This window comes from Medicago sativa, chromosome 5 (genome assembly GCF_051527215.1).
Source record: "Medicago sativa cultivar Bolivia chromosome 5, Bolivia_mono, whole genome shotgun sequence".
NCBI classification, from domain to species: Eukaryota; Viridiplantae; Streptophyta; class Magnoliopsida; order Fabales; family Fabaceae; genus Medicago; species Medicago sativa.
Window position 1 is genome coordinate 45,652,109 of NC_140753.1, and position 26,126 is coordinate 45,678,234.

Genomic DNA, 26,126 nt, shown 5'->3' on the forward strand with positions numbered 1-26,126 from the left:
GTACTATGGCGAGTGATGTTAGCAGCCCTTCGCAATCTCCCCGAGACGAGGATTGCAAAACTTTTTGGTTCGGTATCAACTTCAAAATGGTTGGTTTCACGATGAACCATATTTGAGAGAGGAGAACATTCAAGTCCGGAAATCCCAGGTATCGGTTCCTTATTTCACCTCTTCATGCGCATATTTAGGACCCCTTGAGAGAGATGAAAGTGAGGAAATCGAAGCATTTTTGTTCATGATAAGACGAACTTGCCTCTTATCTTTGTTAGGAACCTTGACAAACCCTACAAACTTCATTATTTAGAAACTAAGGTTTTTAGGGAAGCTCCAAAATCGATAAGGTCGAAGACTACATCACGTGGCTTGACAGGATCGAAGCTCATAAAAGTAGTTTATGGAAAATCTAGGCATTTTTTATCTCATTCAATTGTCAAGGCAGGGTCATAGGTATCATCCGCACATGCTCCTAGCTGCACTCCATTTTGGAATAGTTCGACCAATAGCTTGCATCCGAAATGTAGCATTCTTACGCCTACACCGTTAGATGTTGCGGCCATTACGAGCTTAAAGCCTACCGGTGAAACATTTGACCCCGGCAAAAGCAAATCACTCGTTACTTTTGATTTGTCGAGCCACTTATGGTCCCTACATCAAATTGCAACACAAACCCCATGATGAAGAAGTTTTTGACCTATTGGCTATCCATGTATGTCTTTTGCACGTGATCCACTCAAGTAGCAAAACACAAACGGACTTTAGCCCATCAATTACATGAAGGACGGCCGGTCTGTCTTAGCAAAATAATTTTGGGCTGTTTATATGAATGCCTCAATGATGGAGTGGCCGATATGAGAGACCGAGTTGACAGCCTAATTATCCTGTGTCCAATTTGGTTATTCCAACTATGGCTTCTAGCCACTTCTCGATCGAAGTTAAACGCCTCCCTTCCCGATGAATTCAAAGAAGCCTATAACAAGAGAAGCGGCGAAGGAGTTGGCCTTGCATTGTTCCGATATAAAGAGGATGAAATGAGCCAAGTTCTTTTTTGGAAGCTTTCAAGGTTTTCATGGATTGTGATGTTTTCACGCCTTCTCTTTCTCCTTTTTCTAAAAGGACGTGTGGCTGGAATGGTTTGTTAGGGAGTTTCCTACCGACGATATCGAGCACCGGGAAGAGATCAATGCCATTTGGAAGGCTTATTTGACTCCCACCCTTATTTCGGTAGGTTAAACACTAATACCACTTCGATTCCTATGGTGTATTTGGCTATCACCAAATTTAGTGGCGCGGCAATTTGGGTTGATCCAAACTCATCCGAGTTCACTCTTCCGGACTAAGGGAGATATTAAGAGGCCAACAAATGAACAACAATGGCGAACTTACCTCCATGAGTTCAACGGAAAAACCCCTAATTTCATCCCTCTCCATTTCGAACTCTCTTACGAATGTACTAGATCATTCTTCCATTGGTGGTGAGGATATTTTAATGATAGAAGACAAGAAGTGAATCTTGATACTCTACTTTCGAGTTGATCTCTGCTATTGGATTTTTTCAACATAAAAACACCGGGACAGAGAAAGGTATGCAAATCTGCAAATGTACTTTATTGCAAAACTTACTTGTTACTCTTGATCACTTTTGCTTTGCGTTTTTATTTTTAGGGCAACGAGACTACATCTCGGAGGGAGGATGCGTCAAATAATGATGGATCTTCAAAGAAGAGTGAATCCCCGGAGCGAGAAAGGAGAAGTGTAATGATCTTTTGCTTTCCTCCGACTACTTTTCTCTATATGTTTTGTTCATTGACCATACGACTTTGACGGGATCGAAAGAAATAAGAGGCTTACACTCCCGAACGTTCCTCAAAGAGATTGAGACCCGGTGGAGATGAAGTACGTCTTTTATCTACCGTCTCTTTGTGTTGATAGCCTCTGTCGAAGTCGCGAGATTGATTTAATCTTTTATCTCTCTCGGTCGACGGCTCAATTAAGGTTATCGAAGTTGCCGAGAAGAAGATTGATCCCGGCATTCGAATTGAGAAGGAAAAGAAGATGAAACATGGCCATGAGAAACGTAAAATTTCCGATAAACAAATTCTTGCTTATTATCCCAAGAAGGACCCAAATGTCGACAAAACTACAGGCGATAGGGAAAACGTCACGAAGAGCGGCAAGAAACGTCGGGAGCATAGAAAGATCAAATCCGCAAAAGCACATTCTCATGTAGGGAATAATGTGTCGAGGGTAAGTTCTTTCCAATTACGCTTCTTCTTGAGTCATCTCATAAGCTTTTTACTAGCTCTTCCTTTAATTTTCGGGATACCGAAGACGGTATAGCTAATTTTGGGAAACCATCGGTGACAACTATCTCTCGAGGATCAAATAGTGGTCGACCTTCGTCTCCGAAGGATGACGTTAATCTTCAAGAAGGTGACGGGGAAGATGACGAAGCCTCATCTCCATTCGAAGGTGGGAAAGCCCAAGTGCCTCATGGATCTATTTCGAAGATAGTTCGGGACATGCGAGATTGATGGGAACGTTCATAAAGAAATTATTGCCGAGTACGAAAATGAATCTCGGCATTTTCTCGTCGAACTCGGAGTCTACTTTGGACCATGTTATTGTTGATCTACGCAGGCACATGGAGGGCCAAAACCAACTTGTAGACCACAACGGGCGTGCAGATGTGCTCTTAACCGTAGTCATCAAGTCTATGGCAAAGATCGACAACTTCACTCGGTATGTTCCGTCCATTCAAAACAAACTCGAAGAATATGACCATGCCATTTCCGGGTACAAGAAAGCAATCCAAAAGGTGAAGTCGAAAAAGAATCTATCTTAGCCAAAGAAGAGGAGATCAAAAGGGAAGCAAGCCTAACACTCGAAAAGCCGACGAGTTCCAACAACGAAGTGTAGAAGTTTCTAGGTGACCGTTGAAAAGGGTTGTCTTATTAACCAATTAGCTCGTTCGAAAGCACATTTTAATAAACTTTGGAACGAATTTGAATTATGAAAAAATCCTCTTGCATTCCGTAACATCCAGTACAACTCTAGGCCCTTTTTTCTTTTAGTTGCTCTTGTATGATTCTAACCTTTTATATGTTTTAACGGTCTTAATCCATTTTCGTGTTAGGTTATTATTTCTTCTCAATTCCATCAGATATGACTCTCATAAGCTTTGAAATTATTTGAAGTTAATCATAACTTAACAAATTGAACCAAACCAGAAACGACTTATTAAAAAATCGTGCCATTAAGAAATTTGAAAAATTTCTTTCTCTTGAGAAATGAGAAGAGAGGAAAAACAAATTTGGAAAGTGAGAAGTTTTTGCTTTTCTTAATATGGAGAATATTTGGAGAATTTAAATAATAAAAACCCACTTAACTCGAGAAAACTTTTTAACTTCTCCCTTTTCTTGGAAGTTTCTTTCAAATGCAACCACTTGGCTTTTCTGATAAGTTAACCCAAAAATTAACCATAGTCACCTTAACCCTCTTACGGCTATATAAACCACCGTTCTCCTCTTTCCCATTTCACTTTCACCTTTTCTTTCCATCTTTCCCCGGAAAACCGAAACTCTAGTGTTTCAACTTCGTTTCGTGTTTCGAAACAATGGAAAGACCGAATGATGATGAACTTATCATTATTGCAAAAAAAGGGGCAGGATATGGCAGTGAGCAACATCTTTCGAATTTCTTACGAACTTCGCCGATCCACACAAGAGTTTGTACACTTCCTAATGTGCTTAGGGCTTTTCCCCCATAAAATGTGGATTGGTTGAATGATGATGATCATACTTCTCATCAAATACCGTTTTCTCAACACGATGATTGAGAACGGTCATCCAGACTTCGTGTTCTTCGCGGGGTTAGATTACTCCACAAAGTTGATCCGGATGTCACGAAGTCCGGCAAATCTTAAACATCGCCTCGCTTCTAAGGCTGAAGTAGTAGTGGATTACTTCTTGATATTATTGGATGCTTCGCAGAGGAGGTGAAGACATCGACATGGCAATTTCCACCTTCACTAAGTTTTTTCAAGCCCAAAAACTTAGCGAGCTTCGCCTTCAAATGTTTGGCTGGGGATATCCTTATTGGGTTCGTCGTTGTTTGATGAGTAAAACCACAAGTACACGGTTCTACCGAAGTAGTAAAAAGAGGGTATCGTTCCAACCGGGAGTTGTTTAATTTGATTAGTTTTAATTGATGATTAGAAAGAGATTTCAGTTGATAAGGTTTGATTTTTAATGGAAGAAAATAATAATAATAATAAACGCCTTGGGATTATTGGTTCATCTTGATGACAAACCCTTCACAAACAAACCCTAAACCTAAACTTTATATTGGACTTACTTTCTAAAGACAAGTTTCTCTTAAGCGTATCAAAGCTTCTCTCGAAGTCATTGAGTGTGTTCCTCTAGCAACCACGCCTATTCTCATGGTTGATTGCTATTAGAATCCTTGAAGAACGAAACTTTATGTGTCTCAAGGTTTGCTAGAATATTCTCATATTTTGCAATCCTTGTCTAATTTCACTTGTTCCAATATCAAAACTCCACCTGTCGCTTTATGAATTGATATTTGTGATGATGAATTAACAAACACTAACCCTCCGCCTGTCGCTTTATGAGTTTGGTATTTGTTAATTCATTATAAAAATGGTGAAATTAAATTAGAAAGTAGATTTATATAAAATTAGGGTTTATCACTTGGTTTGTGTTATAAATTTCTTAAATGAAAATTTACATTCTCCTTAATTCTAAATGCAAATATGTGGTTAACTACGAAACCTAATTCTTGATAATATCTCGCCATTGATAAAATATGTATTTATGGGGGTTTCATATCATCCTTGAGTTACCACTTGTGTTAATAATTCTACTATGCTCATGTGCAAAATATGTGGTTGAGTTCATGAAACTCTGTTAGTTAAAATTATATAACCACTTATGTTAATAATTTTGCACTAGCAATTAAGTATCCCACTATTGAATATTACATTATTATAATATTTTTATATCGGTGATCACTAATGAGAATCCCACTTACTCTTGTTTATATATATGTGGGATCAGTGGGAGTGTGTACACAACACTATATATTATGAGCTCAAATGAGAAATATCACTCTTGTTTATATATATGTGAGATCAAGAGAAATGTGTACACAATATTATTCTCGTCATTGCCATATACTCTTGTGCACACTATAAAATATGGCGTAGCTTAAGAGACTTTAAACATAGTCTCATTCTAATATATTGAGATATATATTAAAATTCTTTTTATCTCAATAAGCATCATAATTGGATGTTTAAGTCAATTTTGTTGGAATATGCACAATAACCTCTTAGCATGCAAATATATATTGTGCTTCTCTTTTAATAACATTCCACATTTTATGAGGTCATAAATAATAAGTACAATGCATAACATCAATACTCCTATCGAGTATGATATTGTGTTCTTGAAGTACTTATAAACCGAGATAATCATAAATGTTCCTTCATTATTGACATTTTAGTGGCCACATTAATCCACATCTTTTTCTTTAAACTAAGTGTTTATGCTAATCCAATTTGGGGATTGTTGAATTTCCTATTTTGCTTTTATGGATTTTCATAGCCACATTTTTTATAAAACGTCGATTAATTCAATGTCGTAGAACATTTATTGATTTTGACTATATCTAATTACACTCTCTTAATAGGCTATCCCTATAAGTAATTACTATTCATGTACCTATGTGGACATAAGACTTACGTAATATTGAAAACTCATTGGCAGTAACCACTAACCACATACTTATATATATGAGTATGTAAACTCATAATGATTTGATTAAGTTTATGATATTTTGGGTTAGTGGGAGTTTGTTATAGCATTTTTAATGCTTGGGCCATTCTTTAATGACACACTCTTTTAATTCAAATGTGTCACTATAAATTCATTATTTGTTAGAAAAGTGAATCTTTGATCTGTATGATTTGTTTTCCCTATCGTATTCAATTTCGGCGGCATCAAAGCTTGCTTCTCTTTTGAATGATTAGTGCTTTGACCATACATATAATTTTAAAATTTAAATTACGTATGACAAGTGAAATTTTATATTCTTTTAGTAATTGAGTATTGTCATCCAAGTGGGAGATTGTTGGATTAATTATTTAATTAATCAATTATGGATTGACAATAATAAATTATTATAAGTTAATATTATATTATAAATTATTGTCTATTGTGTTAAGCACTAATTAGTTGATGAATATGTGTGATTGGGATATTCTTTCTAAATGGACCGTGATGGGTTGGACCATTTAGCTAAGCCCAATGAGAGGTCCCCTCGCCCTCAGCCGTTTAGCTATTTAAACGTCATCCCATCGGACGGTTAATCATTACGAACAACACCGTGAAAACCTAAAGCTAGACGAAATGAGGGTAGTTATCCCTCTTATAGTTGTCGGTGTTGTCGGTCGTTATCCTTCATCAACCTAATTCAAAGGTACACGGTTTCTTTATTCATTCTTTATTATTGATTATATGCTATAGCTTGTATCTAGTGATCCATGGCTAAATATTAAAACTTTTAACAATTTTATCTTTTTCGAGTAACTTGAAATCATCAATAATACATGCACTAATTTCTCTTTCAATATAAACTGACATGCTACTTGCTACAAACTCATACTCCGTCTTGTTTCTCAACTTAGACTTGATAATTTTCATTGCTTATAAAGATCTATTCGTCGTGGTTGTAGGAACAGCTTATCAATCTAGAAATATATTTTAGTTTGTCTAGTGGCAGCGGACATCAAAATAAAAGTAAGGATCAAGGATATATTGGTGTGAAATAAATGAAAACAGTTGTTGCTTGAATAATAAGGTAGCTTCAATTAAAGTCTAAACGGTGCCTAACCGGTTGAGAAGTCTCTAAACCCTATTCCCTAACACTAATATTCAATTTGTTTATTTTACCCTTAGTTTTAATACATAATTCCAATTTTATTCTTAAACCCTACTTTTTTTCCCTCAGATTATTAAAAAAAAAACTGCTAGGGATCAAACCAGTACCACAAGCTTCTAATTCATAACTCTTACCACCAAGGCGCTCGATTATTTTTTTTATGACATGTGTTGCTTCAATGTTATGTATTCAACACAAATCTTGGGTCCTATTTCTTTTAATCTCACAACCTCTAAATCATTTCTCACCAATTGAACCTAATAACCATAACCACACCCTTTTTGGGGGACCTAATTAAACTTTATGAAAAAAAGGTCTGCAAGGAATTGAATCATATAGCACATAAAAAGTTCATTTTTTTTGAAAAGTCACTAAAGCCATTGCCATTCTTTTCTTTTTAGGGAAATGCTAAGCGGTGCTCCTAGGGCCTTGGTTAAGGATAAAAAAAAATTATGTAGTAGGTATTTCATTGAAAATTGTGTAATCAATTCATTAAAAGTCAAAAGAGTTTCATTCTTTGGTAATAACTTCCTTTTTTGGTATCCTTAACTTGTGCCCCGGGGGCACCGGTTAACCTTACCATTTAATTAATATCGAGTTCATTTTCATTATTATATTTTCTTTCGAGACATTCTTCCACAATCACAAATATAAATGAATAGTGTTTGGTCGGACACACACATAAAAATGCATTTCCTCAAAATACTAAATAATTATATTATCAATTTCATTCTTATTATTAAAAAAAAGACCTTGATGTGTGTGTGTCCAAACACTATTGATTTATGCTCGTGCCCAAATTAGAATTTCTCTTTTTCTTTCAATTACCCCATAACGATTCATTTTGATTATTATTATTTACTTTCGGTTACCACATAGCAGTTTCTTTTCCGACTAAGTCTTCAAACCCTATTCAGTAACCCTAATACTCAATTTGTCTATTTTACCCTTATTTTTACAACTTAATTCCAATTTTGTCCTTTCACTCACAATAAAATCATATTGAGCTCATCATGTCCATAAGGTAAAGAATGAAAACAAACATTTCAATAATATAGAGACAATAACATTGAATTGATTAAATGGATATATTCAATTTCTTAAGAATTAAATATTAGTATTAAAAACGAAACATTCTACTTCAATTTGTAGTTTCGGTTGGCAATACACTTCCAACTTTAATTGTTTTTACTTATATATAATAGGCTGATGTAGGAGGGCTTTCTTAGTAATTTTATAGTATTTTATTTTAACCAAATCTTAGTAATTTTCTAGAACTTTTTATTATTATTTCGTTTTGTTTTGTTTTGGCCCACGGGTGTGTTATTTCTTTCATTATATAAGTAGAACTTATGCAGCCTAAGATGCACACTTTTTGATTCAATAAAATTATTCGAGATTTTCTCTCAATTACGGTGGATTTCGGAAACCACTTATTTTGATAGGTTTGTCGCTTGCAACCCTATTTTCACAAGTTTGTCGCTTGCGAACTTTTTCTTTTCTATCTAGGTTTAGCGCTTGCTAACCCTACGCTTCCTTCTTGCGTCGGTTGGAATCGGAGCGAGTTTTACCTGTTCTTTCGTGAACGTGATTCAATTATGGGAGATCAACCAATTACCGGGGCAAATTTTGAAGGTGTCACCGCAACCATGACAAACATGAATGAGGCCATCAAAGCTCTTACATAACGAGATGATGACGTTGACGGCTAGGGTGGACGACCTCGCCAACAACAACAACGAAACAATAACAACGAAACGGCGACCACAATAGAAACATCAACAACCGAAACATCAACAACCGCAACAACGGGGAGGAGGACCAACTCCGGATATTAGGGTTCGTTATGCCAACAACCCTTCGATGATGATTTGAGTTTTGATGAGGAGGAAGTCATGATCGATGATGGGAGTGAACGTGGGAATCACCAAGATTACCGTGTTAAAGGCCGATATTCCTATATCACAGAACGATGGGAGTAGAAGAATTCTTGGACCGGCGGATCGATGTTGATAGATTTTTCGAAGTCATGGACATCCCGACGGACAAGAAGGTTAAGATGGTTGCGATCAGTGAAAAGTACCGCCGCTTGTTTGGTGGGATAAGCTTGTTGTTCGAGGCATAGACAAAATAAACGCCCTATTCGAACTTGGAGAAAGATGAAACAATTGATGCTTGACATATTTTTACCTGAAGATTATGAACGGATTCTATATAAGATGTATATTGAATGTGTTCGGGGCAAGCGATCAATGACCGAGTACGCGGCTGAATTTTTGTGTTTTTACGAACGTAATGAATTAGGCGAGTCCGAGAATCGAAGGTGGCTCGATATATTAGCGGTTTGAAAAGTTCGCTGCAAGAAAAAATGGGATTACAAACTGTTTGGACCGTTGTTGAAGCGTCCAACCTAGCTTTAAAGGCGAATTAATAGAGAAATCCCCTAGAAATTTCTCAAATTCTAGAAGATATTCTCCACGAACCAAGCCGATGACAAAGAGAAAAGTGCAGCGATCAAAGATTCAAACCATGTTAGCAACGCAAGCGATTCGACAGTGCACTTCCGGTCAAGGCCCCCGTCCAAAAGCGAACAACCCATATGTGTATCCTAGTGGTGATAATTGTTACCGTTGCGGTGGGAAGGGTTACAAGTCCAATGTTTGTCCATCAAGGAGGGTTCTTTGGAGTAGCGAGAAGGTTTGGATGCCGATGATGAGGAAGATGAATACACATGAGTTGAGTTTGTTGAGGAAGATTACGAAGAGAGAGTGAACTTTGTGCTTCGGCGAACGTTGCTAGCATCCAAAGAGGAAGCCCAACGCAAAAATTTATTTAAGACTCGTTGTTTCGTCGGTAACAAAGTATGTGACACGATAATTGATAATGGAAGCACGAAGAACTTGGTGTCAAAAAAATTGGTGGATTATTTCAAGCTGCCCACGGAGCCTCATGAGAAGCCATACTCTCTTGGGCGGGTCGGCAAGGGATCCCAGTGCAGTGACGCCGTCTGCAAAGTTCCTATATCCATCCAGGCAAACATTATAGAGAAGAGGTACTTTGTGATGTTCTTGATATGGATGTTTGTCATATTTTACTTGGTAGACCTTGGCAGTTTGATAATGATATTACTTATCGGGGACGGGATAATGTGATGTTGTTTACTTGGGTAACCCATAAGATTGCTATGACACTGTTTTACAATTTGATAAGAACCCGAAAGAGAAGAAAACGAGTTTCCTAGTGATGACTAAGAATGAAAAGGAACTTGATGATGCCATTAAGGAAACCGAGTCTTTTTATCCGGTTGTGATCAAAGGACCGATGAACGTTGTGAAAGAAGAGATTCCGATACCGGGTGAAGTCTTAGAAATCCTAAAAAATTTCAATGAGCCGATTGCAGATGAGCTTCCAAATGATTTACCTCCCATGAGAGACATTCAACATCGGATAGACTTGATTCCGGGATCTAGTCTACCAAACCTTACTCATTACCGCATGAGTCCTAAAGAGAATGAGATTTTAAGGGAGCAGTTGAGGATTTACTAAGAAAGGGATTCATCCGTGAGAGCATGAGTCCTTGTGCTGTCCCAATCCTTTTAGTACCAAAGAAAGGAAATCGATGGAGGATGTGTGTCGACGGTAGAGCCATCAACAATATAACTATCAAGTATCGGTTTCCAATTCCCGTTTAGAAGATATGGCGAGATGAGTTGTCGGGGTCCAAGGTGTTTTCGAAAATAGACTGCATAGTGGATATCATCGGATCGAATTAGACACGGAGATGAGTGGAAGACGGCTTTCAAGAGTAAGGATGGACTTTATGAATGGCTAGTGATGCCTTTCGGATTGTCATACGCCCCTAGCACCTTCAAAAGATTAATGAATCGGGTTTTACGCCCCTTTATTGGATCCTTTGTAGTAGTTTATTTTGATGATATTTTGATTTATAGTAAGTCCAAGGAAGAACACTTGGAACATGTGGGGCTGGTTTTGCAAGTTTTACAAGATAATCGGTTGTACATTAATGCGAAAAAGTGCACATTCGGTACCAACAAGTTACTTTTCTTGGGGTTTATAGTTGATGAAGAAGGAATCCAGGTTGATGAGGAAAAAGTGAGGGCTATTAGAGATTGGCTGCACCCACATCGCCATTCTTGAAGTACGTAGTTTTTACGGACCGGCCACTTTTTATAGAAGATTTATTAGAGATTTCAGCACTATCACCGCACCAATCACGAATGTTTGAAGAAAGGAAAATTCAAGTGGGGTTACGAGCGGGATCGAGTTTTGCCTTGATAAAAGAAGTTGTGCACCGCCCCGATCTTAGCTCTTCCCGATTTTGAAAAGTGTTCCAAGTTGAATGTGATGCTAGTGGAATTGGAATAGGAGCTGTTTTATCTCAAGAGAAGAAGCCAATTGCTTTCTTTAGTGAGAAGTTGAGTGAAGCTCGCCAAAAATGGAGTACTTATGACCAAGAATTTTACGCCGTTTTCGAGCCCTTCGCCAATGGGAGCATTATCGATTCATAGAGAGTTCATTACGTTTACCGATCCTCAAGCTCGAAATTTCTCCATAGTCAAAAAGTAATCAACAAGATGCATGCTCGGTGGGTGAGTTTTACGCAAAAATTCCCTTTTATTATTCAACATAAATTTGGTGCTCTTAACAAGGTAGCCGATGCTTTAAGTAGGAGAGCTTCTTTGCTTGTCACTTTAGCACAAGAGGTTGTGGGTTTTGATTGTCCGAAGAAATTGTACGAGAGTGATGCCGAGTTCAAAGAATTATGGGTCAAATGCAAGGAGCGTCGTTGTATAGATTTTCATATTCGAGATGGATACCTTTTTAAAGGAGGCAACCGTGCATTCCTTGCTCATCCTTAAGGGAGAAATTAATTAGGGACCTACATAGTGGTGGTCTTAGTGGACACATGGGGCGAGATAAGACCATTGCTAGTCTAGAAGAAAGGTTTTATTGGTCGCACTTGAGAAAAGATGATGGAACCATTGTCGAAAATGCTACACTTGCCAAGTTTCTAAAGGTCCGTCGAAAAACACCGGTCTTTACATGCCTTTACCCATTCTGATGACATTTGGCGGGATTTATCTATGAATTTCGTGTTGGGTTTGCCTCGTACCCGGTGAGGTGTGGATTCCGTGTTTGTGGTTGTGGACCGATTCTCCAAGATGTCCCATTTCATTGCATGCAAGAAGGCTGAGATGCATCCAACATAGCCAAACTGTTTTTCGAGAGGTTGTACGCCTTCATGGGGTTCCTACATCTATTACCTCCGACCGAGACACCAAATTTCTCGGTCATTTTTGGATTACTCTGTGGAAATTATTTGGAACATCACTCGAACAGGAGTTCTACCGCTCACCCCCGAACCGATGGAAAGACCGAGGTCACGAACAGGAATTTGGGAAATATGATTATTTGTGTTTGTGGTGACAAACCGAAATAGTGGGACTTGGCTTTACCTTAGGTTGAATTTGCTTATAACAACACCGTGCATTCTTCTACCGAAAAAACACCTTTTGCACTTGTTTACACTTCTGCCCCTAGGCATGTGGTTGATTTGATTAAGATGCCTAAAGCTCCCGGAGTTAGCGTAGTTGCTTTGAAAAGATGGTGAAGAGATTATGACTATGAAAGATCTGTCAAGGCCAAGTTAGAAGCTACCGGGTTGAAAAATAAAGCCATTGCGAGATAAACGGCAAAGAGTCAAGGTTTTCAATGTGGGGGATGATGTGATGGTGTTTCTGCAAAAAGAGAGATTTCTGTTGGTACCTACGGCAAGCTACAGCCCCGCAAGTATGGTCCATTCAAAGTGACACGCAAGATCAATGATAATGCATATGTGGTAGCACTTCCAAATTCTATGAACATTTCCAACACTTTCAATGTGGCGGACATTCATGAATACCATGCGAGATGAAGTCCTTTATCAAGATGAGAACTCGGGGTCGAGTTCTTCGGAGGTGGAGGAGACCGATGTAGGAGGGCTTTCTTAGTAATTTTATAGTATTTTATTTTAACCAAATCTTAGTAATTTTCTAGAACTTTCTATTATTATTTCGTTTTGTTTTATTTTGGCCCACGGGTTTGTTATTTCTTTCATTATATAAGTAGAACTTATGCAGCCTAAGAGGCACACTTTTTGATTCAATAAAACTATTTGAGATTTTCTCTCAATTGGGTGGATTCCGGAAACCCTTATTTTGATAGGTTTGTCGCATGCAACCATATTTTCACAAGTTTGTCGCTTGCGAACTTGTTCTTTTCTATCTAGATTTAGTGCTTGCTAACCCTATGCTTCCGTATTGCATCAATAGCCCAATTTCAATTCGATAGTTCCAAATCAAGTATGAAAGGTTACAATTATATTTGAGTATACCATTTTTAATGTCAGGTTTTATTGGCTACTACGGAAGAATTAATCAAGGAAATAATATCTATAAAAGTCCGGGATGTTACGCCTCCTTGGGAAAAATAAAGATTGTGATATCAAAGTGCATACCTTTGATGTACGGTGACACTATCGTATTAATCTTAAGTCTTTCTTATTATTAAATATCTATAAATTAAAAAAAATGTGATGACATTGGTCTATGGTATGTGAGTTTGAAGCATATTACATTTTTTTAAAGTCTCTTTGAATTTGGCTAATGTAGATAATGTATTTTTTTTATTGTTAATATCTTGTTTTTAGTGTTGACATGTTGTCGAAGAAATATTTATTTATTGTAACATTTATTAGCTCGTATGACTCGTGTGTCGCACGGGTTAGCGGTCTAGTAAAAATAAGTGGAGATTACCATTATGAAAGATATATATACAAAAATTAAGTGGTGGACTCCATCATTAAATGAGTCTCACCATCATTAATTATTTTCTAGATTTTGTGTCTTCATCTCTCCAAATACTTAGTGACATTTTATCTTTTTCGAGTAACTTGAAATCATCAATAATACATGCACTAATTTCTCTTTCAATATAAGCGACATGGTATTTGCTACAAACCCATACCCCATCTTGTTTCTCAACTTAGACTTGATAATTTTCATTCTTGAAAAAGATATATCCGTCGTTGTTGTAGGAACAACTTATCAATCAAGAAATATATTTTAATTTGTCTAGTGGCAGCCGGACATTAAAATATAAGTAAGGACCAACACTACAAGAAAATAGTCAAATTAAGACGGAATTTTGGGACGGAATTATTTTCGGTCCCAAAATAATTAAATTGAGACGGAATTTGTGACGAATTTTTGTCATAATTATTTTATTACAAATTTATTTCTTTGTTAGGGACGGAATTTTCATTCTGTCTTGATATTGAGACGGATTTTGTATTTCCGTCACACATCTGAGTGAAAAATATTATAGCGGCAATCGAAATTGAAACTCAAAAGCGCTCTTATGCCAAATATTTGGCTTCCCTCTCACCAAGACTAAAATCCTCTTTGTCAAAAAAAAAAAAAGGACTAAAATCCCTCTCGCTCCTTTTTATTTTTATTAAAAATAAAATAAAATATAAACCCTTCACTCTTTCGATCCCTTTCTCTCTTCATTCTCTCTCATTGTAAATCTAACACGCTCTCTTCACCATCGCATCACCGCAAGGCCACATAACCAACAGCAAAAACAATGGTTAGTTCACATCATCTCAGATTTATTACCCTTTTTGTGTTTGTGATTGTGATTGTGATTGTTTAGAGTCTTTGATTCTTATTTTTATGGTTTATGCAATTTTTAGGGTTTTTACTAAATAACTAATTTTTTGGGTAAATCTAATCTGATTCTTGTTTTTGATTGTGATTATTTTTGGGTAGATCTAAACAAAAATGCATACCCTACCGATTTCATTGGGTTTCAAAACAGTATCCTCGAATTGATTTATGAATTGTTTGTGATTTTTTTCTCTCTCCAGTTTTAATGGATATTTGTTACCATAGCCATGTTTTTGTCTAATATGTATGCCATGTTTCCAGCTTTCTGTTTATTTGGAATGTCTTTGGTAGGTTAGTTTAACTACACCCATGAAGTATAATTAGTTGAGTTGTTGAACAACACACTCTCTTTCTCAAGGTTAAAAAGTTGCAATCCCACTAATTCTTAGTAAAAGTTGCAGTTCATGTATTAGTGTAAAATATCAGTGGCATTATTCATCATGTTGTTTACTTATCCTATGTGACAGGTGTAGACCATGGAATCAGAATATATTTTGGATACTTATGGCATCCAAGTGGATCAGATGGTGAGTATCACTATCAAATTCAAAGGTTCAATTTATGGATAAAGTAGAAGTACATTTTGTTTTGACTTGTGCGGACTGGTGATGTCAAAACTCTTCATTTTCTGTGATATGTAGGTTAAGAAAACAGGGGTGACTTGGTCCTAAATTTCCTTGGTGGAACAGTGGCAGACTATGATTCTCTAATGTATGTTGGGCTCTTTTTCCCTCAAATCTCTTATGTTGTTGTGATGTTTTTTTTGCTAAGACTTAATTTCATTTGCTTGTTGAGAAGGTATAATCATATGAAACTTTGTTTATCAGTTGTGATTTGTCATTCCAAATGTGATAGTTTGTTTGAATTTTAACTAAGCTTCTATCTGTGGTTGTGTATGAGGTAGTGTGGGTGATTATGATGTATTTTATGACATAATAAGTAACATTACAATAAATAATGTGAAGGGGTTTGTTACCTTGAATTTGAAAATTTTGACAAGGTTGCTGCTTGTTAAGTTGGCACATAATTACTATTCAATAGTTTCATTAGGCACGTTGAATTTTACTTCTTTGGTTGCTACTGGGGTGTATCAACAGTGCTTTGGACATAGCTAATGTGTAGGATTTTGGGACTGGTTTATGCAGGGATTATTTGGGTTGAGAATGATTTATGCATGATCTTTTTCTACTAGGGTGTACCAAATCATGTTTTGCCTGCTTTAGTTACTCTTAGATCTGATTAAACTTGAATATAAAGTATTCCATTAGCATAACTCACACACTTTACTTGAAACCAAGAAGCAAGGCTGAAAGGAGTTTTCTTACGAAATTGGAAACAGTGGAATCGATTGACTGGAAGCGTATAGTGTAAGATCTTAATTGTGAGTTTATATTATAATTTTATGCCACTTCAATTAAGGCAGAGTTTATACTGAATCCAAATTCTTTTGTAGTTTGCATGTTTGGCTGTAATTTGGGTGTTCTTCTTCAAGCTTTCTTCAAATGAGCTACTATCCAACTTAACAGATTTTCTTATACTGCATAGGCTTGGTAATCCAACTATGGTATGACAAAATTACACATAGGCTTGGTAAAATAAAATTATAGGTTCATCAAAAAAATCTTATAGGTGTTAATAGAGGGTTGAAGAGGAAGTTTTAGAATCAAGTTTTGGCCTCATGGTTTTTTGTTGCTGCATTACTGGTCTTAGTTTAGTTTTATGGATTTGCTGCTTGTTTATTTTTTTTTGTCAGGGTGGTGTGTATTTGGATGATGATCCTTCTATTGGTAATGCTACTCGTGGAAACAATGGAAATGATGGTATAGATGCAGATGAGTTAATTGATGGCTTTGGAATTTACAAAATATTGAGTTTGATATTTTGTAGACATACAAGTGATTAGAACTTCAACATTTGGAAGTTGGATATGTTGATAATACATTTTGTTATTCGAGATACTTAGATATTAGATATTATATGTTCTTTATGTAACAATTGATGTTTACACATTGATTTGTAATTTGGAATGAATTTTTGAATTGGATATCACACAATTTAATTAGCATGATATAAAAATATTAAAATTTTGGCAGAATATTATAAATAATATCTGTCACACATAATATATTTGTGAGAAATATTTTATATAAATTTGTCCCAACAATTATTTTAAAATATAAATCAAATTGAAAATTAACAAATTCCGTCACAAAATTCGTCACCACAATGGGACGGAATCGTCCCTATCAATTTGCGATCGTCGATTTTGCGACTAAAGAATTTTGTCGCAAATTCCGTCAGATTTTAATTGGGACGAAAATTTACATTATTGTGCGACGGAAAATTCCGTCCCAAATCAATGTTTTTCTTGTAGTATATTGGTGTGTAATAAATGAAAACAGTTGTTGCTTGAATAATAAGGTAGCTTCAATTAAAGTTTAAAAGGTGCCTAACCAGGTTGAGAAGTCTCTAAACCCTATTCCCTAACCCTAATATTCAATTTGTTTATTTTACCCTTATTTTTAATACATAATTCCAATTTTATTCCTATACCCTACTTTTTTCCCTCGGATTATTAAAAAGAAACCTGCTAGGGATCAAACCAGGTACCACAAGCTTCTAATTTATAACTCTTACCATCAAGTCGCCGATTTTTTTTTTATGATATGTGACTGCTTCAATGTTATGTATTCAACACAAATCTTGGGTCCTATTTCTTTCAATCTCACAACCCCTAAATCATTTCTCACCAATTGAACCTAATAACCATAACCACGCCCTTTTTGGGGGACCTAATTAAATTTTATGAAAAAAGGTACGCAAGAAATTGAATCATGTAGCACATGAAAAGTTCTTTTTTTTTTTTTGAAAAGTCACTAAAGCCATTGCCATTCTTTTCTTTTTAGGGAAATGCTAACTGGTGCTCCTAGGGCCTTTGGTTAAGGATTAAAAAAAATTATGTAGTAGTTATTTCATTGAAAATTGTGTAATCAATTCATTAAAAGTCAAGAGTTTCATTTTTTGGTAATAACTTCCTTTTTTGGTATCCTTAACTTGTGCCGGGGGAACCGGTTAACCCGACCCTTTAATTAATATCGGTTCATTTTCATTATTATATTTTCTTTCGAGACATTCTTCCACAGTCACAAATATAAATGAATAGTGTTTGGTCATACACACACACATAAAAATGCATTTTCTCAAAATACTAAATAATTATATTATCAATTTCATTCTTATTATTAAACAAAAAAGACCTTGATGTGTGTGTATCCAAACACTATTGATTTATGCTTATGCCCATATTAGAATTTCTCTTTTTCTTTCAATTACCCCATAACGGTTCATTTTCATTATTATTTTTTTCTTTCGATTACCAAATAGCGAGTTTCTTTTCCGACTAAGTCTTCAAAGCCTATTCGGTAACCCTAATACTCAATTTGTCTATTTTACCCTTATTTTTACAACTTAATTCCAATTTTGTCCTTTCACTCACAATAAAATCATATTGAGCTCATCATGTCCATAAGGTAAAGAATGAAAACAAACATTTCAATAATATAGAGACAATAACACTGAATTGATTAAATGGATATATTCAATTTCTTAAGAATTAAATATTAGTATTAAAAACAAAACATTCTACTCCAATTTGTAGTTTCAGTTGGCAATACACTTCCAACTTTAATTGTTTTTACTTATATATAATAGCCCAATTTCAATTCGATAGTTCCAAATCAAGTATGAAAGGTTACAATTATATTTGAGTATACCATTTTTAATGTCAGTTTTATTGGCTACTATGGAAGGAAATAATATCTATAAAAGTTCGGGATGTTATGCCTCCTTGGAAAAAATAGAGATTGTGATATCAAAATGCATACCTTTGATGTACGGTGACACTATCGCATTAATCTTAAGTCTTTTTTTATTCTTAAATATCTATAAATTTAAAAAAATGTGATGACATTGGTCTATGGTATGTGAGTTTGAAACCTATTACATTTTTTTTAAAAGTCTCTTTGAATTTGGCTAATGTAGATAATGTATATTTTTTTTTATTGTTAATATACTTGTTTTTAGTGTTGATAGCGTTCTAGTAAAAATAAGTGGAGATTACCATTATGAAAGATATATATACAAAAATTAAGTGGTGGACTCTATCATTAAATGAGTCTCACCATCATTAATTATTTTCTAGATTTTGTGTCTTCATCTCTCCAAATACTTAGTGACATTTTATCTTTTTCGAGTAACTGGAAATAATCAATAATACATGCACTAATTTCTCGTTCAATATAAACTGACATGCTATTTGCTTCAAACCCATACCCCATCTTGTTTCTCAACTTAGACTTGATAATTTTCATTGTTGTAAAAGTTCTATCCGTCATTCTTGTAGGAACAACTTATCAATCAAGAAAGATATTCTAGTTTGTCTAGTGGCAGCCGGACATCAAAATATAAGTAAGGACCAAGGATATATTGGTGTGTAATAAATAAAAACAGTTGTTGCTTGAATAATAAGGTAGCTTCAATTATATTATCAGTTCATTTTCATTATTATATTTTCTTTCGAGACATTCTTCCACAGTCACAAATATAAATGAATAGTGTTTGGTCACACACACACATAAAAATGCATTTCCTCAAAATACTAAATAATTATATTATCAATTTCATTCTTATTATTAAAAAAAAGACCTTGATGTGTGTGTGTCCAAACACTATTGATTTATGCTTGTGCCCATATTAGAATTTCTCTTTTTCTTTCAATTACCCCATAACGGTTCATTTTCATTATTATTTTTTTCTTTCGATTACCACATAGCAGTTTCTTTTCCGACTAAGTCTTCAAACCTGTAATATCCCGCTCTTTTATGTTGCGAAGGAATGTACGTTAACGATTAAATGTGCGCGTCTAAGATTAGGGACAATTTTGGAATTTGAGCATAAGGAGTATTTAAGGGTTTTAGGTTCCAAAATATTCATTTTTCTTCAAGCTTTCTCTCTCTAGGTTTTTGGAAAGACTTTTCTCTCTTCCCTCTCTAGAAAATCGGTTCCCAACTCTCCCAATCCACCATCAATTAGTGTTTTCTTTTCAAGCAAGCAAACATGAATGGAATGATAAGCTTTTGATGGAATCAACTTAGTAATCTTGGAGCAAGCTTTCTTCACTTGATTCAATCATCTAGGGTTTTGGTATAGAGCTTAGGAATACTTGGGTTTCATTTCATATTGAGCAAGGTGAGTTCTTAGATAGTTAACCTTCCTTTGGCTTGAGATTTCTTAGTGTGGAAGTTATGATTTGTGCCAAATTTTGCTAGATATATTTTTAGTGCCCTAAAGAAAATTCTTGATGATTACTTGCTAAAATTGCCATGGAATATGTTTATTATTGTTTCTATATGTTGCTGGATGTTTTGGTGCATTGCAAGAACCATTTGGATGAGTTTTGGGTCAAAAATTGCAAATTTTACACCACAGACCCGAAGAAACTCGCTATTAGCGAAATATTTCGCTAATAGCGAAATTCTTCAGATTGATGCCCATAAAAAGTCGCTCTTAGAGACATCCTCTGACTTAGTCAACTTGCTTTTGGCTTGTTGGCTCAATGCAGGGTCGGTGGTGCATTCCGAAGCTTTTCTTTCAACGTTTTACAACTTCATAACCATAAAACAACATCTAGGAAATGCACATAACATCAAACGATTCTTGAATTAAAAATCATGGCAATCTTAGCATAATTACCAAGAACGGCATATGAGAATTTTACTCGAAACATGATGGGGTAGAGATGAATTAAGCAAGGGAAGAAACATAGAGCCTCGGCATAGCTTGTCGAGAATAGAACATCATCGTAGAACCGATGTATGATAGAATGTGAAGCGATTAGTTTAATCTATTCACAAAGAATGTTTAAGAAACATGTAGGTGTTTTATCTTGGTTTTTCGGGTATCAAACATTGATTACGTTTGAACCTTTTTAACCGTTGATATCTCATTTTTCTTGGGAAGGGAAAAATAAGCAAAACCCTTGAGAATCGAGGTCCGGGAGTTGTTTTCGCTACGGGAAGGTGTTAGGCACCCATAAGGACTATAGTATCCTATAGGAACCGTCTTTACTTTCTACGCGCGCGCTTTATTTTTAAATGCTATTTGAAAAGTGATATTTACACCTAAGAGTTTACTAAGTGAAGAATTGGAGGGAGAAGAAGATGTTTGAATTTTTGTTTTATTGGAATTGAAGGAATATTGGTTCCTTGCCTACGTACCCTTTTGAGGGATCAAATCCACAGTAGTTCTCTTCCAAAAATGTTTTTGTTTTTGTTGATTGATTTTAAGTTTGAAAATTGGAATTTTGAAGAATGAGTGAAAGAGGCCTCAAGGGCATAAGATTGTGAAAATATGAGGTTGAATTAGTCATTTTTGCAAAAGAACTCTAGGTATGATTAAAATTCATTAAAGTTTTGTTTAAGAAAATAAAGGGAAAATCAATGGGATTTTGGCCCCAAAGTTTATTTAGAAAATGATTTGAGTTATGTTGTTCATATATTTTTTGGAAAAGAGGATTTTTTGTCTAAGTTTCAAGGTTCCTAAACATACATCTAAACATGCATTCCCGAAACATACATCTAAGGCATGCACACCCTAAACATACATCTAAAGTATCTATGTGATGTGTGTGCACGTGTCGGTGCTTGTGTCGGTGTACATCATTAGAGTCCATTGTCTTTTTACATCATTGGCCTAAATACATGCTATGGTCTTGCAAGAATTTTAAAGGCATAAGATAAAGTACAAGAATTCCTAGGGTTTTACATTCTAACTTTGCATGAATTTTAAAGTGTAAGAAGATAAAGACCAAGAATGTAAGATGGAAGATGAGATGCTTACGGAATGCATGAAACATGAAGTAAAGTGGTTAGTAGCATAAGGTATAATAGCATGAAAATTATAAGCAAGAGAAACACTAAAAAACTTGACAAAAAGTAATGAAATTCTTAACCTAGAAGTAGCAAAATTCACCTAAAATTTACCATAACATCAAGACAAGTATATGACCTATAATCCCCATATCATGACAATTTTCCAAAGGTTTCATTACAATCAATTATGGGACAACTATGAGAACACATTCAAGTCAAGAATTATGATGTATCTTAGGCATATTTGGCACTTTATTTTCACAAACAAACATTTAAGTTGCCTTGTAAAGCAAGCAAACACATACAAAATATTCACATGCAGTAAAAAACACTTCAAAACAGCAAGAAATTCATTACAAATTCACACTTCACAAATCAATATCATGTATCATGATTAGGGATCAAGAACATGCACTTTTCTCAAATTTTTTAATATAAAACATCACAAAATAGCAAGAAAAGCATCACATTATTTTTATTAACTTATGATATGCAAAATCACCACAAAAACATCACAAAATGGATAAGAAACATGTATGAAATCTTCTAGAATTTTTTAAAGGGTTTTTAGGCTCAAGAACATGCAAGACTTCACAAATTTTAACAAGAAATAGTGCACAACTAACATGAAGTATCACACATATTTTTTATCAGGATTTATCATGTAAAATAGATCAAGAATTACCAAAAAAATACAAGAAAACAACTAGGAAATTTTTTAGAAAGTTTAACAAAATTTTCAAGTGAAACGATGGTGTAAACAACAATATGCGGTGTTAAAAAACGAAATCCGGTACGGAGAAGACAGGCCCAAGCCCACACACATATAGATCCTGGATCACAAGGAAGCTTGTGGAACGTAGGATTGATCCGGGAACACTAACCCTAGATCTAACGGTGGAGATTCAAAGCCCGGGGTGAACCGGTGGTTCAAACGAACCGTCCGGTTCATGCACCTATATAAGTGCAACAGACCGGTCTAAGGTCATTTGCACTCTTCGTTCTCTATCTTCTCTCAAATCTAGTGAGAGAAGCTCTCCCTTCTCTCTAAAAGTCCGTCGTCTTCTCCGGCGGACTTGACCACCGCCGGTGAAGATTCCGTGACGGAACCCTAATCTTCTCCGATCTACATGGATCTAAACCCTAAACTACTCTATTCTTCACGCCGGTTTCGAATACGAGCTTAGATTTGAGAAATAAACGGTGGAACTCTGTAGATCTACGTTTGATGTTTCGGTTTCGAATCTTTTTCAACCTTTTTCAACTTTTTTCCAAAGAACAGGTTCGGAATTTGTTGATTTACTTCGTTTCACCGTTTATTTTTGTTTATAAGCCTTCGATGAAGATTTGAAATAGAAACGAGAAGGTTTTTATGAGTTTGTTGGAAGCTGGAGATTCGAACAAAGAGAAAGGTGAGAAGGATGTTGAATCTTTTTTTCCGTCTCGATGAATGTTTTGATTCAAACTTCGACAATAAATCGAAGTTTCTTCGTCTTCTCACTCTTCGTCTTATGCTTCTTCTCTGTGAATTGATCGACGATTCTTTTCTTCGATTCCTCTTCTTCTCACTTCTTCGTCTCGTGATCACACCGATTCGTCCTTGAGATGGATCGGTGTTGGAATTGCGAGATCGTAGTTCGATGATGAAGATTCACTTCGAATCTCTTAGACCGCAAAGCAAATCGTTTTAATTCGATCCGATTTCATTACGTAGTTGTTGGATTGAGTTTTGTGTGATGAAATTGATAAGGATTTGTGATGAATTGGTGTGAATTTGGGTTCTAGACGAGTTAGGGTTCATAATTTGGGGATGAAGTTCTTTATGAACTTCATCGTGTTCTTGGGGATTTTCCGGGTTTGATTTGTTTGATTCGGAGAGAGAAATGGAAAGGTGTTTATGTGAGTTGGCAGAAAATGAATGGTGATCCTGTGCATTGATGATTTGGGTCGTATTTATAGCCGACATGTGTTACACCTTGGCCAATAGCTTGCCGACATGTGTTCTGGACTTTGGACTTGACTTTGGACCAATACGCAAATTATAAAACTAAAAGGACTAATCTCGCAAATAACAAAATTAAAAGGACTAATATGCAAATGACAAAAAAAAGACGAAAAAACAAAAACTTGAGACTTTAAAGGACTAGAATGTAATTATTAGAAATTTCGGGAATAAAAATGAAAATTAAAGATAAAACTTGAATTAAAAAAGCTGGTAAATGGAAAATAACGTAAAGTGAAGCGAATAAAAAACACAAAAAGGACTAAAATGAACCAATTACATAAATTAGGTACTTCAAAGTAACCTCTCTCTCTCAAAATTTTGTGTGAAATGACCAAAATGCCCCTAGGGACTAAAATGACTCAAAATGTCTCGGGTGCAATTTTCAAATGGTTTTTTAACAGGGAATTAAAGCAAGAGTTTATACAAGCAAATTAAAAGACTCAGAGACAATTTTTTAGAGTTTAAACAGAGTTTTAACACGGAAATGACTAAAATGCCCTCGGGGACTAAGCTGACTCAAAATGACTCGGATGCAATTTTTGAAAAGGATCTTAACATGAGATTGAAACAAAGACTTATACAAACCTATTGAAAAGACTCAAACAATTTTCAAGGACCAAAATGAGTTTGAATGCGAGAAAATGACTAAAATACCCTTTTTATGAATTTTTGCAAATAACATTGAAATAAAATGCGAGGAGATATGCAATTGATCGAGACAAATTCAAATGACTTGAAATGCAAGGAAAAGAAGAATTGATTTAGTATTTTTAGGCCCAAAATTAGGGTATAACGGCTGCCCCTATTTAAGTTTCTTTGTCGGAGAGTCGAGACGAAGTCTTTGACTTGACGGGACGAAGATACTTAAATATTAACATTTGCACTGTTTTTGGGCATAAAAATACGTTTCTCTCATTTTCAAAATATGAATGCCACGCAACATTTCGATCATGAATGCAAGACAAACAAGCGGGGTCTACAAAGCATGTCATATCACTGGGGATTTAGGTAGACATGGACGGGGTAGGCAAACCGGGGACAAAAGATAGGTACAAGCCGTTCTTTGGATCGAACTTGCCACTTGACCGTGGAATACAAACAGAGGGTGAATACAAGCTGTTCTTTGGATCAAACTTGCTGCTTGATCGGGGAATAGAAACACGGGACAGTTCAAGCCGTTCTTTGGATCGAACTTGTCACTTGACCGAAAGCATAGACATATAGGAAGATACAAGTTGTTCTTTGGATCGAACTTGCTACTTGATTGAAAACACAAACGAGATAGGCAGGTACAACCGTTCTTTGGATCGAACTTGCCGATTGACCTAGAGACATAGACAAAAGATTAATACAAGTTGTTCTTTGGATCGAACTTGCGGCTTGATCAATATCACAACATGTAGGTTGGTGCAAACTGTTCTTTGGATCGAACTTGTCGTTTGACCGATAACAAAACATAAGCGGGGGTACAAACCGTTCTTTGGATCGAACTTGTCGTTTGACCGAAAATAAAGGCATGTAAGCGAGGTACAAGCTGTTCTTTGGGATCGAACTAGCCACTTGACCTATAACAAGACATATAGCAAAATACATTGGAGTTTGACTTAGCAAGATACAAGTTGAGGGTAGATTGACATTGATTTAATTTGAAGATAGACATGACCATTATTGTTGGCCCAAGAGCCAATTGAGAGTGAATTAAAATTGACGGAGACATTGAATTGAACTGAAAGTTAATATTGAAAGAGACATTGGAAGTTGAAAATAGTCGAGACATAGACATTGAATTGGAGAGTTGAAATTGAGTTGAATTGGAGATTGAAATTGAGTTGAATTGAAAATTGAAATTGTTTTGGATTGAAATTGAGATTGAACTGGATTGGAAGTGAAGATTGAGTTGAATTGAAAGTTGAGATTGGGAATGCAACATCTATGTATGGTATAACAAGATTATTAAATGTATGAGCACATAAAATGCATGATTATGCATGTAAGAATGCTTGAAATGCATGATTGGTTTGTAGTTTGACGAGAGAAGTTTCACGGAGACGTACAAAACATTGGAATATTGGGCACGTAGTGGCTCGTGCTATAACATATTCATATGGAAACCCTTTTTGGAGAGACCGTCGTTGAAAGACGTATCAAAACCATGGCTGAGGGCAATAAAACTTGTAGAGGAGGGACCCTTGGAAGATTCTTGGATACAGGTCGCTTTGTTGTTAGGCGTGTCGGTCTTGGGTAAACATTGGATGTTCGCATCCGTGGTCAATGCTTTTCATTCTTTCGTTCTTTCATTTTTCCATTTTTCTTTTTTCAATCCTATTTTTGCCTGAACCGCCCTTTCGGGTTTTCGATTCACCGGGAATAGATTCTTTTCATTGCCCCATTTTTGCTCGAATTGCCTTCATAGGTTGTCAATCGGCGGGGTGCTCATTTTTGCCTAAGCCGCCCTTTCGGGTTTTCGACTTAGCGAGCTTTTCATTTGCATTTTTTTTTTAA

At 35.7% G+C, this 26,126-nt stretch overlaps 1 long non-coding RNA gene and 1 pseudogene across 2 annotated transcripts; both read left to right on the plus strand.

The window, feature by feature from the left end:
* Nucleotides 1-8,855: 8,855 nt before the first annotated feature.
* LOC146922408 (uncharacterized) lies at nt 8,856-12,971 on the plus strand (annotated as a pseudogene).
* A 1,393-nt stretch (nt 12,972-14,364) lies between these two features.
* On the plus strand, nt 14,365-16,785 carry LOC146922409 (uncharacterized). Of its 2 annotated transcripts, none has more exons than XR_015012456.1 (6): nt 14,365-14,610; nt 15,158-15,217; nt 15,332-15,401; nt 15,992-16,071; nt 16,144-16,254; nt 16,444-16,785. It is a non-coding gene; the product is annotated as an uncharacterized LOC146922409 (long non-coding RNA). The 2 variants fall into 2 exon arrangements; XR_015012457.1 differs by having other exon boundaries at nt 15,992-16,057.
* Nucleotides 16,786-26,126: the final 9,341 nt, after the last annotated feature.